The sequence below is a fragment of the Sciurus vulgaris genome (assembly GCF_902686455.1).
Source record: "Sciurus vulgaris genome assembly, chromosome: 6".
NCBI classification, from domain to species: Eukaryota; Metazoa; Chordata; class Mammalia; order Rodentia; family Sciuridae; genus Sciurus; species Sciurus vulgaris.
In genome coordinates, this window is record NC_136466.1 from 13313571 (window position 1) to 13329472 (window position 15902).

The 15902-nt window shown below is 40.9% G+C and overlaps 1 protein-coding gene across 1 annotated transcript in view; it reads right to left on the reverse strand.

The window, feature by feature from the left end:
- Positions 1–15902, reverse strand: part of LOC306664260 (teneurin-2-like) — a gene marked incomplete at its 3' end in the record, with an annotated part of 356427 nt that overhangs the window by 102861 nt on the left and 237664 nt on the right. The gene's annotated exons all lie outside the window — the stretch shown is intronic.

The following is a 15902-nucleotide window of genomic DNA, read 5'->3' on the forward strand; positions in this document are numbered from 1 at the left end:
AGACCTTCCTTCAAAGGATGACAGGGATAGACTGGGGAGAGAGGATTTGTTGCATTGAGTTTTCAATATTTATGCTGTGCTTTATTAATAATCTTTACATTATACCTCGAGGTTGATGCTATAATTTTGGTCCCAATTAGAGAGGCTATAAACTTCTATTACCTGCTGCTCTGGCAGCTCCCTCTTTCTCCTCTAAGACATGTCCTTGCCATTTCTACCCTAGGCATCTTTGCTTTGGACCAGTTACTCATGACAAAGCACAGCTAAACCAATTTTATTTGTCATGGGTTTCCAGTTGGAGTGCTTCCACTTATTCCTCTTTTTCTTTTTGGTGGTGCTGGGGATTGAACCCAGGGCCTTGTGCTTGCAAGGCAAGCACTCTACCAAGTGAGCTATCTCCCCAGCCCTCCACTTATTCCTCGAAGTTTTCACCTCACTTATGGTCAGGGATGCTAACCCTGAATGCCTGCTTTCACTTGTAGCCTGGGCTATGGGAGTCCCCAAACTCTGCAGACAATGTCAAACTCATTTGCTTGCACGACATACAATTCACATGGGCCAGTTCCAGAAAACATACCCAAAGGCACTTCATCACTTCCAGGGGGGGCACCACTTAGTGTAGGATCCCATCCAAAACCCAAAAACCAAAGCCAAAGCCAAAGGAATGCATCATGAATGGAAATTAAGAACATTTAACAAAATAGCAATCATAAGCCTCTGCAAATTTCCCAAGCCACATTAGGAACTACAATTTAAAAACTTGTTTCCAAACATCTCTTTAATAATCCTGATGTCAATTTAGGAAGAAAAAAAAATTGTGGTAACTCCTGCCCCAATGGTGTTGCCATAAAACTGATCAAGAGTAGGCAGAATAGGGAAGTAAAAATAAAGGCCTAAATTGCCCCCAATCTCAACCCTATAACATATGCACTGCAAAGCTACCACTTCACGTAAACCAACAGGGTGTTTTACATCTTATCCAAAACAGCATAGTTTCTTGTTCTCTCAGAAATTTTATTTCTCAGACATGGGCAAATATGGAATAAATGTAGCTGTAAAAAATAAGGACCACAAAACTTTGAAATCTATGTTTTCTTACACACACAAGAAAGCATTTATGCCAATACTTTCCATAAAACCTGTAGCAAACCTAACAGGAAGAAAAAGAGGGCAGAAATTGATAGTGAGCATGTTGTTTCTAATTAGCACCAAATCCCTCAACTATTTCAGTCAGCTTTCAAAGGTAAGTGCTTTTAAATAGGGAACAGGCCTTCAAGAAAGAACCTGGCTTTTAGCAATCACCCTTCAGAATTAGGACCTTCCTAATGGTGTAATTTTTTACATCAAATAAAAGTCTTCATTACAATCATCCAAAAAGAAGAAGAAAAAGAAGGAGCAGGAGGAGGAGGAGGAGGAGATGATGATTTTATCCATTATTCTGTCCTAAACATAAATTACAAAAAAATAAATAAAAAAGAATGCCATTCAAGATTCACATTTCAAAAGAGTCAATAAACCTTATTAAAAGTCTTTTCAAGACTCTTCATTTCTCTTATAATTTGACAAATTTTGGGAGCAAGATCTTGAAGAGTTCAAGACACCAAAGAACTTTGAGTGATAACGAAGAGTGAACTACATGGAAGAAGCAAAGAGAAACTCTGAGTAAGTACAAATGGTTTCTCTCTTATCACATGGAGGATAAAATCTGAACTCATTCATTGCCAGGACCCCAAACTGAACTGGCATCTCCTACCATCACGCCTTCAGCCTTGTTATCTCCACTCCCAACACAAGGCTCCTCTTTCTCCTCCTTGAATCAGCCAACAGCTGTTCCAGTGCCCCTCTTCCTGGAACAGCCTGTCCTCAGGGCTGTGTTGGCTGCTTCCTCTCCTGTTCTCCCAGGTCAGGTGTCGACTCATATGCCCTCTGCACCAAAGGACACTCCCTGATCTCCTTATCTAAATTCAACACTCATCCCTTACTTCCCATCAAATATCCTTTTTTTATTACTTCTTAGCAGACATCTTTCTCCATAATAATCTAGTTCATTTTTTTTTTCTGTTTATTGTCAAGATCTCTCTCAAGTCTTTGTAATATAAGCTCATGAGAGGAAGAAGATTTCAATTTGAGTCCAGCGAATACTTGGAGACCACAAGAAAGAAGTCGGAGAAATGGAAGGCAGAGGCTGCTTAAGCCACTGACCCAGATAGAATGCACTCCACCTGGGAAGTAGGAGAGTGGGTGGAGGGATGAGCTTGGCAGGAAGGTAGAACAGAGAGCTTGATTTCCTCTCCACGTGAAGCACAGTGGGGAAGAGAGTGCTTTCTCCAGGCATTTAGCTCCAGACATGGCTCTGACACAAATGCCTTTCTTCCAGGGCTTTGTTTGAAGACTTTGAATGCAGGAACCCCTGGATGGGAGAGGTATCAAGAAGGCAGTTGTTCCTGAAGCTGACCTTTCTCTCTTTACACCCTTCTCCCTGTCCAGCGCACCTTAACTCTGATCCCGAGCACTCCCAAGGTGTGGTCACCAAACTGCTGGTCTCTAAGAACTTAAGTTATTCTCTTGTTAAGATTTCCTGAAGGATAGAAAATGCTCTTCTCTTTCCCTGGTGTCAGTCGAGCAACTTATAGTAAATATCTCAGTAAAAGGAAAACCAGAAATAATTTACAATTTTATTTGGAGTCGATTGGGCAGGCAAGCTTTATATGGTGGCCTTAAGTCTATTTGAGTTCCCTTCCTATGTACCAATTTTATCTGAGGAAGGAAAACTTGATGTCACAGTCCCTGTACAGTCTTCAGAGATTAGCTTGCAACAAATGTAGGTGACTGTTGGCTGATACAAGGACAGTCAGATATTCAAAAAGCATTTACAGAGCACCATCTATACACTAGACATGGCCCTACATTCTGGAAGAGTCTCAGAATTCAGGAGCCAAAGAACTAATTCTTAACATATTAATCACATTAATGAATAAGGGAGAAAATATCATTGACTTCATAAACATTAAAACATTTAGAAAAATTCAGCCTACATTCTTGGTTTTCAAAAATAATTTTTTGTGAAATAGTAATTCATAGCTAGTCTAACAAGAAAAATTAGAACTCTACTAAGAATTTAAGTTTTCTATGATTGTTGTTGCATTTAAAATTATTTAGTTCTAATGATAATTTGGGAGGGAGGTGTTTTGTTTTAGTTATTATTGTTTCCTAATTAAAACACTGAATCTGAGACTAAGAGGTTAATATGCTTACCAAAATCCACAGAGGTATGAAATGGGGAAAATGAACTCACACTCATGGAAAGCCATGTCTGTGAGCTGAAGAAGGTGGTGTAATATTATACTAGATTCGATGTCTTCCTGGTGAGCTACTGCATGTCAGGTCAAAGTCAAGCAGCCACCTGAGCATGCGCACGATATTTTAGAAACATGGAAATGCTACCAGTACTTGTGTGGCATGGAACATCACGTTAACTCCTCAAAAGTGACCTAAAGGCAAAACCAGATTGTGTTAAGGGGGCACAGGATCAAGGTTTGGTTGACCCAACCTAGGAGAGATTACTAGCTGGTGTCCTCAGCATACACCTAGACAGTTTCACGATCTCCTAAAAATAACGTGTAACTAAAAGGGAGAAGCCCAGTGTACCAGTTGCAGGAAAAACTGGTTAAAAAAATTCTCTCAGATAAATTCTATGGTTTGAATGTATCTCCAAAGTCATGTGCTGGAAACTCAATTCCCAACTAAACCATGTTGAGAAGCAGGAACTTTAGGCGGTGAGTAGGTCTGCCCTCAGGAATGGATAGTGTCACTATCAAGGGACGTTGGTTATCACAGGAGTGATTCCTGATACAAGGATGAATTCAGCCCTCAACCCTTGGGCATATGCACGCACACACTCCGGGTGTGTGCATGCCTCTCGTACCCTTCTGCTTTCCACCACAGGAATCTGAGGCAACAAGATCTCCAGCAGAAACTAATACCATAGTGTTACACTTTCTGGCCTTTAGAACTGTGAGAAATTAAATTCTTTTTTTTATTCCTAATAAATGAGTCTGTCTGTGGTACTTTGTTAGAGCAACAGAAGATACACTAAGAAAACATTTATATTGAGAAGTGGGTTGTTGTAGCAAATACCTGAAACTAGGAAAGCAGTTTTGGACATGAGTAATGGATAGAAGCTGTAAGAATTGGAGAAGACTAAAATTGCACTGCCAAGATTGGCTTGTTAAGGGTGATTCTGCTGAGGGCCCAGAAGAGAAAAAAGATGCAGGGAAAGTATGGAACTTAGATATACTTAAGCTACTATCATCAGAATGTTGGTAGAAATGTGGACATAAATGACATTCACATAAGATAGCAGATGGAAATGAGGAACATGATATCAGAAACTAGAGCCAAGGTCATTGTTGTTACAAGGTGACAAAGAACTTGGTTGAAATGTGTTTGTGTCAAAGACCTTGTGGAACACAGGACCAAAAAGCAATGAACTGCACTATCTGGCAGGAAAATGTCAAAGCAAAATAGTGTAGTTGGCACGTGGTTACCCTTAACTATGTATTGTAGATACTTATTGTAGAATGTGAGATGCGCAAAACTAAAGAAGGAATGTATCATTAAAAGTGAAACACAGTTGAAAGTTTTGATAAATTCATAGTTCAACTATGCAAAGAGTGAAAATCCATCTTTAGGAAAGCAAGTCAAGTGATCCTTTGCAAAAAAACATTGCCATGGATAAAAAGAGAGCCAGGCACTCTCCATTACTGCTCATTAAAACAACAGAGGAATACATTGATGGAGGGAATGCAAATTGGTGCAATCATCATGGAAAGTAGTATGGATATTCCTCAGAAAACTTGGAATGGAACCACCACTTGACCCAATTATCAAACTCCTCGGTTTATACCCAAAGGACTTAAAATCAGCATACTACAGTGACACAGTCACATTGACGTTTATAGCAGCTCAATTTACAATAACTGAACTATGGAACCAACATAGATGCCCTTCAACAGATGAATGAATAAAGAAAGTGTGGTATGCATATACGATAGAATATTACTCAGTTTTAAAGAATGAAATTCTGGCATTTGCTGGTAAATGGGTGGAGTTAGAGAATATCATGCTAAGTGAAATAAGCCAAACCCCAAAAACAAAGGCTGAATGTTTTCTCTGATATGTAGAAGCTAATTCACAATAAGTGGTGGAGGTTAGGGAAGAATAGAGTTACTTTATATTCGGTAGAGGGGAGTGAAGGGAGGGGAAGGGTATGGAGGAAGGAATGACAGTAGAGTGAAACAGACATTATTACCTCATGTACATGTGTGACTGCATGATCAATGTGATCCTGCAATATGTATAATCAGAAAAATGAGATTACACTCTATTTATGTATGAGCTCTCAAAATGTATAAATGCACTCTACTATCATATACAACTAATTAGAACAAATAAAATTTAAAAAAAAATTTAAATAAAACAACAGAGGAAAGACCCCAACAGTATTTCAGAGATCTTTAAGGATGCTCCCGCCATCATAGGCTCAGCATAGGACCTTGAGGTCAAGATTGCCAGAGAGGCACCCACAGGACCTATGCATTCACTGCCCCATGCAGCCTTGGGGCTCTGTTTTCTGAATTCTGGGGAAACACTCTCCTATGCCCCAGTTACGGCTCAAGTAGACCCAGGTGCAAATACTGCCACACCTCCAGAGAGTGAAAAGAGAAGACTTGGTGCCTTCTAAGTGGTGCTAACTTGGCAGATACATAGGGTGCATGAGATGTTTAGACAGGGCAGCATCCTCCTAGATTTTAAAGGGGACCTAGGCAGTAACTTGTTGCAGGTTCAGAGGAACTGCTGAGGCAAAGCCCAGGGAACTATGGAAGTGGGGCCACCTTCAGTGCCACAGAAATGTAGGTCAATCCTGCTCTGACCCAGGATACAGTGGCAGCCTGAGAAAGCTGCAGATATGTGTACCCAAAAAAGTGAGAGTGGAGTGAACTCTGCAAAGCCACAGGGGTCAGGCTGCCTGAGAAACTGGGGCCCAAATCAGACCAGGGTGCCCAAGATGTAGGATGTGGAATCAAAGACTACTCTCCAGTTGTAAGATTTAGTGTTGTCTTCCCTGGTGGGTTTTGGTCTGACTTGGGACACCTTCTTGCCTATTTGCTTTCTCTTTCAGAATGGGGATGTGTGGTGTACATGCCATCATTGCATTCTGGAAGCACATGACTTGTCAACTTCATAGGCTGTTGCTCTAATGAATCATGTCTTGATTGTCACCCTATTCAGGTAAGACTCTGGACTTGGAACTTTTGAGATGGTACTGGACTGAGTTAAAACTTTAAGAGTATTCGGATGGAATGACTACATTTTGCATGTGAAAAGGAACACAAATTTGGTGGCCGGAGGTGGAATATGATATGAATGATATGGATGTGAGCCCCAAAGATCAGATGTTGGAAAATTAATTTCTAATTCAATAGGGTCAGGAGGTGGGACCTTCACGAGATGATTCCCTCATGAGGAGATTGGTCTTGGTATCACACAGGAGTGGGTTAGCTCTCATGGGAGTGGGCTTGTGATAAAAAGATGAGTCTGGTTCCTTTTCCTTGCCTTCTTTTACCCAGGTTTTCTTGCCCCTCTGCCTTGTGCCATGGATGACACAGAAAAAAGTCCCTCGCCAGATGCTGCCATCTTGGTGTTGGACTTCCCGGCCTCCAGAATGGTGAAACATTAAATTCCTTTCTTTACAAACTGCCTGGCTTATGGCCCTCTGTTGTAGCAACACAAAACAGATGAGGACAGTGCTTCTCTGCACACAAAGCTGGCCAACATGGAGATGACTTTGGAAGATGCATGTTGAAGATGGCAGAGTGTGTATCTGCCTGGGTCCCACCTCCTCCAAATGACAACATGAAGAACTATTCGACTGCTATTTGTCTACTACTCCTATTACTCAGAGGTAAATATTTTCTTTGAGCTGTTTTAGAACAGTGGTTGGCCTACATTAACAAACAGCTACAGTCCATCATACTTATTGAACTATACAGAAGGCTAATATTTCCTCAAGCTTTGGGCCCAGCATTTCCACTCCCTCAATATCTTTCTTTATCACCTTTGGCACTTCTATTCTGTAGCTTTCTTTGTTTCTGCAAAGTTTTCCCTAACCTCACAGAAGATATTTCACAGCCCTCTAAAATTTTTTCTTTTGGGTTTCGGTAGCATAGAGCAAATTAACCTTGTGAACTCCCACTTGAGCGGGAGAACTCTATCATACCAGGCCCCCCAAAAACGCCTGACCTTGGCCCTGAATTCATTTCTCTACCTTGTTTAGTTTTCTGGAGCGATTTTTGCTGAGGATTTTTCTGTACTTCAAGTGTGGATGCTGCTTCATCTCTAATATTGCTAAATTGGGACTTGCCTTGGCACCTGGTAGGAATTCAATAAAGATTTAACCAATAGTATCTATGCTTCAGCGCTCCAGGATTGAGACAGAATTCCAGTGTTCTAACATGGAATGTCAAGAAATGATGCCCAAAGCAAAACTTACAAGCACATTTGCAAAATTCATACAAACGGCAAAGATGGATTCAGTTCAGCCAATTTGACTTTATGAATGAAGCTGAAAACTCATAGAGGAATTTCAAAGGGTAACCAAGATACCCCACATCTGTACTAGGGTAAGGTGGGCCCAGACACATGGCCAATTTTTGATTCAACTGTAGGAGACAAAATTGAATAGTGTATTGCCCAAAGTGGCTCATGTGAAAACATTAGTTCTTTATCATGTGTCTGTGCTCCCTCAAGAAAATAAAAGGAAATATTTGTATTTTTCCTTCTCACCTCCAAATGAAAGAAAGACAGAATAAGACAATAAAAACATGAAGTAAAAGCATACGAGGTTTGTAAGCATTAGGCACTAGCATGCATTTGAGTGACTTTGACCCTCCATAATTACTGTTAATATTGTGGCTTGTAGATTTTGGTGCAGAAGGCTACTGCTTTGCTTTTATAGCTTTGTGTACCATTTGAAATTGAAGCACCCTCAGCCTAAAGCAAATGCGTGCACACAGCTGGTTCTCTTCCCAGCCTGTGCACGCAAAGCTAGACCCCAAAATCAACTTCTATAGCAAGCTTCTCTCTGCTTGCCAGACGCCACCATCACGTGAAATGTATTCAGAATATAAAGAGTCTAATCATTAGCACTTTTCCCATTCAGGGATTTAAAACATCGACAAGCTGAAGTTATGTCTACAGGGAATGGTACCACTCTCCTTCCATTTCTCCTCGTTTATTCTTTCTTGAAAGAGAAAAACATTTTGCCTCAATATATCACCACTTCACCATAAAACTCAAACCATCCAATCAACACAGCCTCTCCTGAGCAAACGAACTAGGAATTGGACCTGTGAAAAAATACGGTTGGCATTTAGTCCATTGCCAGCTTCTCAGAAGCAGCTTCCTGCCTCTATTCACTCAGCAGTGTTCTTAGATGCTACGATTTTTGTATTGAGATGCACAATATGACAATCAAATAATAGATCAAAACAGTTTTTTTATAACATAACTGCCTTTCGGCAGGATTCATGTTGCTCTCTGTGAAGGAACTTGCTATGGAGTACAGGAGCCAATGGGATGTGATGGTCCCTTATTTCAGTTCAGAGAGCAAAAGTTGCAATATGTGTTGATACTTCCATCAACAAACCCCACGTGTTTTGTACTACATATCAGAGTTGTGCTATAGAAGCATAATACAAGTCACCTATATTGTGTCTAGCAGCTACATTAAAAAGCAGAATTAATTTTAGTAGCATATTGTATTTAACCCAAAATGTGCAAGATACCATAATTTCAACGTGAAATCAATTTTTTTAAATTTATCAAAGGACTGTTTTACGTTCTCGTTTTTCATACGAATTCTTCGAAGACTATTATGTATTTGACACTTACAGTGCATCTCAGTTTGGACTTCTGGGTGTCGCTGATATTTCAAGTACCTAATAGCCAGGTGTAACTAGAAGTGGCCATATGCACAGGAAGCTACGTTCAAGCCCCCAAGCACTTTAGTTTGTGTTTGGGCGCAAAGACGTCCTATTTCACCTTCCTGGAATGCTCCCATTCCCACTTGACCCTTCGCTCAGTCCTTCTCCCCTTCAGAGCTCAGAATTCTTCATTCAAAACTGTGATGTTTCAGGCAGTTTCTGAGGAACAGGAGAGAGGGAAAAGTCAAGGCAACATCCTTGTCCTCCAAAGTGGAGTGAGTCCAAAGATCATTTGACTAGAGAAGTCTGTCTTGATTTCCCTGGTTGGACTGGTTCCTTTGTCATAGACTGTCACGGCACATGATCCTACTTCGTAATCCTTTTTCTAGTTTATTTACTTACTATCTAGTTTTCTTAAGTGACTGCAAGATCTATGTAAGTAATGACTCCATCTGCCTTATTAATCATTGCAGCATCCCAAAGTCTTCCAGTATAGTCAGGACCTGTCCCAGACTCAATGAGCAGACATAGTTTTTTTTATATAAAGAGGGACTGAGGAAGGAAAGATGGAGGGAGGGAGGGAGGGAGAGGAGGAAAGGAAGAAAGAGAAAGATATATTCTGATGGAAGGTGAAATAATTAGCTAAATGGCACAGCCAGCCACCATGATTTAGCCCCGTCTGCCTGGCTTTAGGCAGCCTCTTCTGAATTCTTCCGGGCTCTACAGAGCAAGCTCTTCTTACCTTGCATTTCATTTGCTCTTTTCCTGGATTTACTTCAACAATGTTTCAGTTCTGAATATGACCTACAGATATGGTTGAAGGGGCTATATATTTTATAGGGACTCCAGTAAATTTTCAAAACTTTTCCATCCAGTTACGTTACATCCACAATGTATCAGATGCATGCAAAAGCTGGTGCGGTTTTACCACTGTCATCTTGCCAAGGATTGATGGGTGACTATTAGCTGTCTACACTGAAGACTAATTACAGAGATACGCAGACATTTCCCTGTTCATTCTAATAATTCAATTTGAGGATCATCAGAATTTCTCTTTAGGGTCAGTGTGTTTTTGTTTCATTTCTGTTTTTAATATCTTTAAGCATGTATCATATACACAACTTAGGGATTTTCAAATTTATACTTCAGTTAAGAAATTTCAAATGTTTCATGACGTATACTGGCTTTGGAATTTTTTCCTCCAAAATCTATAATTTGTTCATTTTTTCATTTCTTTCATCAATCTATGAATTCAGTGAAGTTTGTCAATGTTGAGATGCTTTGGAGTCCCCCATCCCCACCCAACCACCTGTGAACATACAACACCTATTGAGATTTTTATTGAGAGATACTCAGGAAGAGGCACAGAGGCAAATAGGCCTCGTCCTTTATGGAGGTCAGGTGTTTTCAAAGATCAGTCAACATACCAGCAGCATGGACATCACCTGGGGACTTGCTAGAAATACCAATTCTGAGGCCCCTCCCCAGACACATTAAATCAGAGAATCTGGGCATGGGCCCAACCATCTGTGCTTTATAGAACCCTCTGGGGGGTTCTGGGGTACAAAGGAGTATAAGAGCCACTGGTCTTGCCAGGCCTCTCGCCCGGAGTCTGGGTGAAATACCATAAAAGGCACAAAATGAATTAGCTCATTAAGCATTCAGGTTTGGAAGCTCAATATGGTATCATGAAAGGGAAATATGTTTAGGAAGCATATTCAACTCTTAGAATGATAATGTATGTACAGATACGCATACAATGCATGTATATCTATTTGTATCTATCTAAAATTTACAAAGAATATCACAAGTATTATTTTAAAAAATCTGTTTACAGCAAAAATCCATCAAATTTCATTGTAAAGGGGAAAAAAAGTCACTGGTACTATTTAAAAACCAACAACATTTCTGAAGTGAAATTCCAAGTTGTCTTTCAGTTTTTGTTTACAGTATTTTTAGATCGCTCTCTGCTTGCTATGTTTTCTTTTAGACATACTGCCAACTTTTGTATCTGTCATCTGGTTTAGAAAATGAGGTTTCTCATCATTTTAAAGCATTTCACCATTTCAGTTGTCACACTAATGCTGGGTACATCTGGAAGTTCCTATGATAGGACGGATTTAGAGCCTGCATTTAAAAGCGTATCAAATAATTACCAATATTTAATTTCATGTTCCTTCAGAAAAAAAAAATCCATTAGAGGTTCTACAAGCTCTTCTTCCATGCCATCCCCTAAATTAAATTTCATATTAAAAAGACTAGATTCTAGGATTTCTCAGGCTTCAGGTTTTCAAATTTAAATTACAAAGAACAGAAAGAAATGATACAGAATGAAGTGATTTATCCCAGGGGTTTGTTCTTTTTAACTAGAAGATAAACTGAGACTCACAGGGGAGGGGGAGGAGGACACAGCTGAGTCAGGTGGGCACCCTGCTCTTACTTTGCTATGGGATTCCATATTGCTTTGGGGTTTCTATTTCAGGCACCAATCATTTCTGTTTTCCTCCAACAAAATTGTGTTCTTGAAGACTGGTGTATTATTGTTAACAAAATTCATTTGATACCCTTAAACTTTAATAGGGTTTCTCCAAAAGGTTCAAAATATTAAGCAAAATTTTCCTCTCATTCCATAACTACAACGGGATTAAGAAAGTTCATTAACATCGCCCTTAGAAGAATGCCGTTGTAGGCTGCTAGGGAGGGTAACAGAGAGCATGAAGTCAGGAGCCTCATTTCTTAGGATGGTTGCAGTAGGACTTGAACAATTCCTTCAACTCTGTGCCTGAGCTTTCTCATGGGTTGAGCATCTTGGGTTGGTTTTCAAGAGGGTCAAACAAGACAGTGCCTATAAAGAGTCAAGCACAGTGCTTAATGCAGAAAAACAAGTGTTTATTGGCATTATTTTATTGATAGTATTTTAACAATGGGTTCATCACACAAATTATGCTGTGTTAAGTTCTTTCTGATAAGAGCAAGTACTTTAGTACTCTTTCTATCCTGGCATTCTCTAATTTTCTAGAAACTTGTCAAAATGAATGATGAAGAGATGAAAGGACAGATAAGTGGATGAGGTCCAGGAGATGTCAGCAGGGAACTTCCCCAGCAAGCTGGGAACAGTAGCACCAGGGTCCCCAGGACCACCCCTCCCAACCCTCCAGGGCCCTCCACCACCCCTTCCCTCTGTGCCTCACACCACCAAACCCAAAGGCACCTACCACGTGCTCACAGCAGCAGAAACGTTCCCACAGCCCGGCCCACCCGCTAGGGCCCACAGCAGCCCCTCACCATGACTGTGTTCCTCCTCTAACAGAGGAAGGGGGCCGGTCGCTCTTCCTGGGGTGCTTGTTTCAAATGCAGATAATTCAAGGACATGACTCTGCACTGGATTAACTAAGTCACTGCAGCTTCTCTTTGTCTTTTTTCTGGGAATGGAACTCAGGGCCTCACACATGCAAGGGAAGCCTTCTACTGCTGAGCGACACCCCCAGACCTTATTTTTCTTTTGAAATACAGAGACATTCTGACAAATATTTAAGGCCATAATATATAAACAATCCAAGCCCAAAAAACCAAAGGCCGGATGTTTTCCCTGATAAGTAGAGAATGATATATAATGGGGGTGGGGGGTGGGGAATGAGCGAAGAATGGGGAACTTTATGGAGAAGGAAATGAGAGGGAGGGGGTATGAAAAATGGTGGAATGAGACAGACATCGTTACCCTATGTACACGTATGATCACAGGAATGGTGTGAATCTACATTGCATACAACCATAGAAATGAAATGAAGTACACCATTTGTATACAATGAATCAAAATGCAGTCTGTAAAAAATTAAAAGCTAAATAAAAAAAAAATAATAAAAAAAGAAGACCTGGGAACCCCCAAAACATGTCTCTCACTCTCAGGATGGCCTGTATTATCCTTCAATGCATATTCCTTGATCTACCCCAAAGGCATCTCACTCTTGAGAGTCTCTCTTGAATGTGTATCCACTCTCCTAAATAAACCTCAGTCTATGCCTGAAAAAAAAAAATATATATATAATATATATAAATAAAACAAGTATAATACCAATATTATAACATAAGGAAATATACAAAGTATATGTAAATATGTATTTCTTTATATATTACATAGTTCACATTATATACATGTATGTATGTGTGTATGTAATTTATAAAAATAGTGTATGATATTGAAGAAAATATTTACATGAGTACATGGACACACCAACCATTTACATGTATAATAATGCCCACACACACACACACACACACACACACACACACACACACACATGTGCATGCCCGCACACACACGTTTTTACAGTGTCCGTGTGAGTCTCCGCGACTTTATAATTTTTCAGAATCCTGATTATCTGGTGAGGGGAGATTGGGTCAATAAGGCACAGAACACTGTAGGATGGAAATGCTGAATGATCACTGCTCATTAGGGATCTGGAAGGAGCAATGGTGGCGATCCTCTCTTGGATGGAAAGCTTGTGACCCTGCTCCTCTCTTGACAGAAAAAGAAACTTGCATCTCTAGATGGGAAAGGCTCAAGAACTTGTTCCCTCCTTTATCCACCCACCCTTTCCTCCTCTGCAGGGGAGGGAAGGACACTCTCTACCTGGTGACAGTGGGAAGGAACTGAACAAGGGGGCCACAGGACGATGGCACTGCATGGGTCTACCTGTGCCCGCGCTCAGCGGTAGGGTGTCAAGTGTGCCTCCATCCTAGGAAGCTGCTGTTAGGATCCCCATTATCATCTCTTTCCAGTTCCAATTAGGAAGAGTGTGGGGTTATTCTTGGGTCCTTTTTATGTCCTTGGTAATATCAAAATCACTGATTTGCTCTTGCCTAAACATTGAGAATCTTCTCCGGTCCTTAAATACTTCCTTCTATTAGATCATTTTTAGTGATCATTCAGCATTTCCATCCTACAGTGTTCTGTGCCTTATTGACCCAATCTCCCCTCACCAGATAATCGGGATTCTGAAAAATTATGAAGTCGCGGAGACTCACACGGACATTCTTTGCACACTGGTCTGTTTCCTGAAGAAGAATCCCTAAATCAAGACCGGCTGGGTCAACATCGTGTTCAAATTATTTTTTTCTTTACAGCACAATGCTGTCATCCAGGTTTGCCCTGCTTCATGCCTCCCCAGAAGCAAATAAGAGCACCTGTTTCCTCGCACCCTTACTAGAATTAAGGAATGGAATTAAAATAATATGTCACATTTCACTTCCTGTGATTTCACACGCTTCAGGGAGTGGGAAAGAGCCAGGGCGCTTCCTTTGTTTAGAGCCATTGTTCCACTGCAGTTTGCCCAAGTGTGAAATGCCTGATTTCCTTAAGTCAAGTTACCTAATCTCTTGACATTACAAATATTAGCGTTTTAAAATCTGTTTTGAAATTAAGACAAAAGCAAACATCACTGCTAATGTACATTTGAAAGAGGAGGGGGAAAGAAACCATGGCAACCAGCAGAAGAACTAAAATGGCAACTAAGAATTAGACCAGAATAGAACCAGCAATGGGCCAGAGGAGGATTATAACTGGAAGGGAGCCGACAGGAATCAGAAGGTGTTCTGCGCTTTGTCCTCCTTGTGGTCACTGTGAGAGGGAACCTGGAGGCAGCTTACCTACACTACTCTTCTGCTCCTCAGCAAGTCCTTCAGTGCTCCACAGCCTGCCACACCACACACAAACACAGCTCATTTAGGCCACAGGATGGCACTCTGGGTGCATATAAGTGATGAAGTGCCAGCCTCCCCCAGGAATAAAAGGCTCTCTGTCCCTCGGGAGGCTCCGGGGACAGCACGGAGAAGGTTAGTGCTTCACCTTTGATCTGTTCCGAGTGCGGGGCTTTCTCTGTTTCTCTCCACACTTGTCAAATGCTGGTGAGGGTCTCCCAGGACAACAGGCCCCTTGCCCTCACTTTCTGTAGGGTTATACTTAGGGAGACCTAGAATATTCTTACTGCTTCACTGAGAGTACGCACCTCCCGGGAAAAATAACACTGGGAAACGCAGCCTCTTCACTCATTTCGGATCACCTGGTGTCAGTGAACTTCCATGTTGTTGATGGTTCTGAATTCCCCAAAATGCAGTGTTTTTCTTTAACTACAATTAGTATTTCACAGTGTGGGAATGACGTTTATATCTGTTAAATGGAGTGGTGTGTGTGAATCATATAGAAACATGGCTTCTTCCATATTGGGGCAATTGAGTTTGTCATTATTAATAATTTTCATCAATATTATGATTTACTATTCAAATGTGATTTACTATGCAAAGCACCCTTAAACTTTAAATGTGAACACCTCTGTCAGCATTAAAAGAAGACTTAAAGGGTGGCATATATCTTTGGCAGAGCAAGTCACCCTTAACTAACTCTCTAACGAACCCTAAACAATAGTAAAAAAAAAATATATTTAAATGAAAATCAAAAGAATGATGCTTACTGACAGAAAGAAAGAGGAGAAAGCTCCCAGGCAAAGTCAAGGAAAGGAGAGACGGAATGAGACCCAGTAGGTACAGGTGAACTCCTATCAAGGAATTAGTGAGAAATAATTCAGTATGCAAAGTGTGACAAAATAATAGAAAGTCTTAAAGTCCCAGGTGAGGCTTTCAGACCCGCCTGGGATGCAGCAGGAAAGCCCTGAGTGGGGACACACTTCAGAAAATCAATCAGATGTCAGTTCAGTGCAGACAACACCAGACTAGGAAATACATTCCAGAAGAAGAGCAAAGACCAAAGCCTTGAAGATGTGCTGAGAAACTGCAGCTGTCCAGACAAGGTGGACTAGCGAGGCAGCCTTCGCCATGACAGCATCAAGGTCCAGTCGGAATGCAGCCTCCAGTCCTTCTAGCTCATCTCTGAGGCTCACTTGATTTCTCTGTAGCCTCCATCAG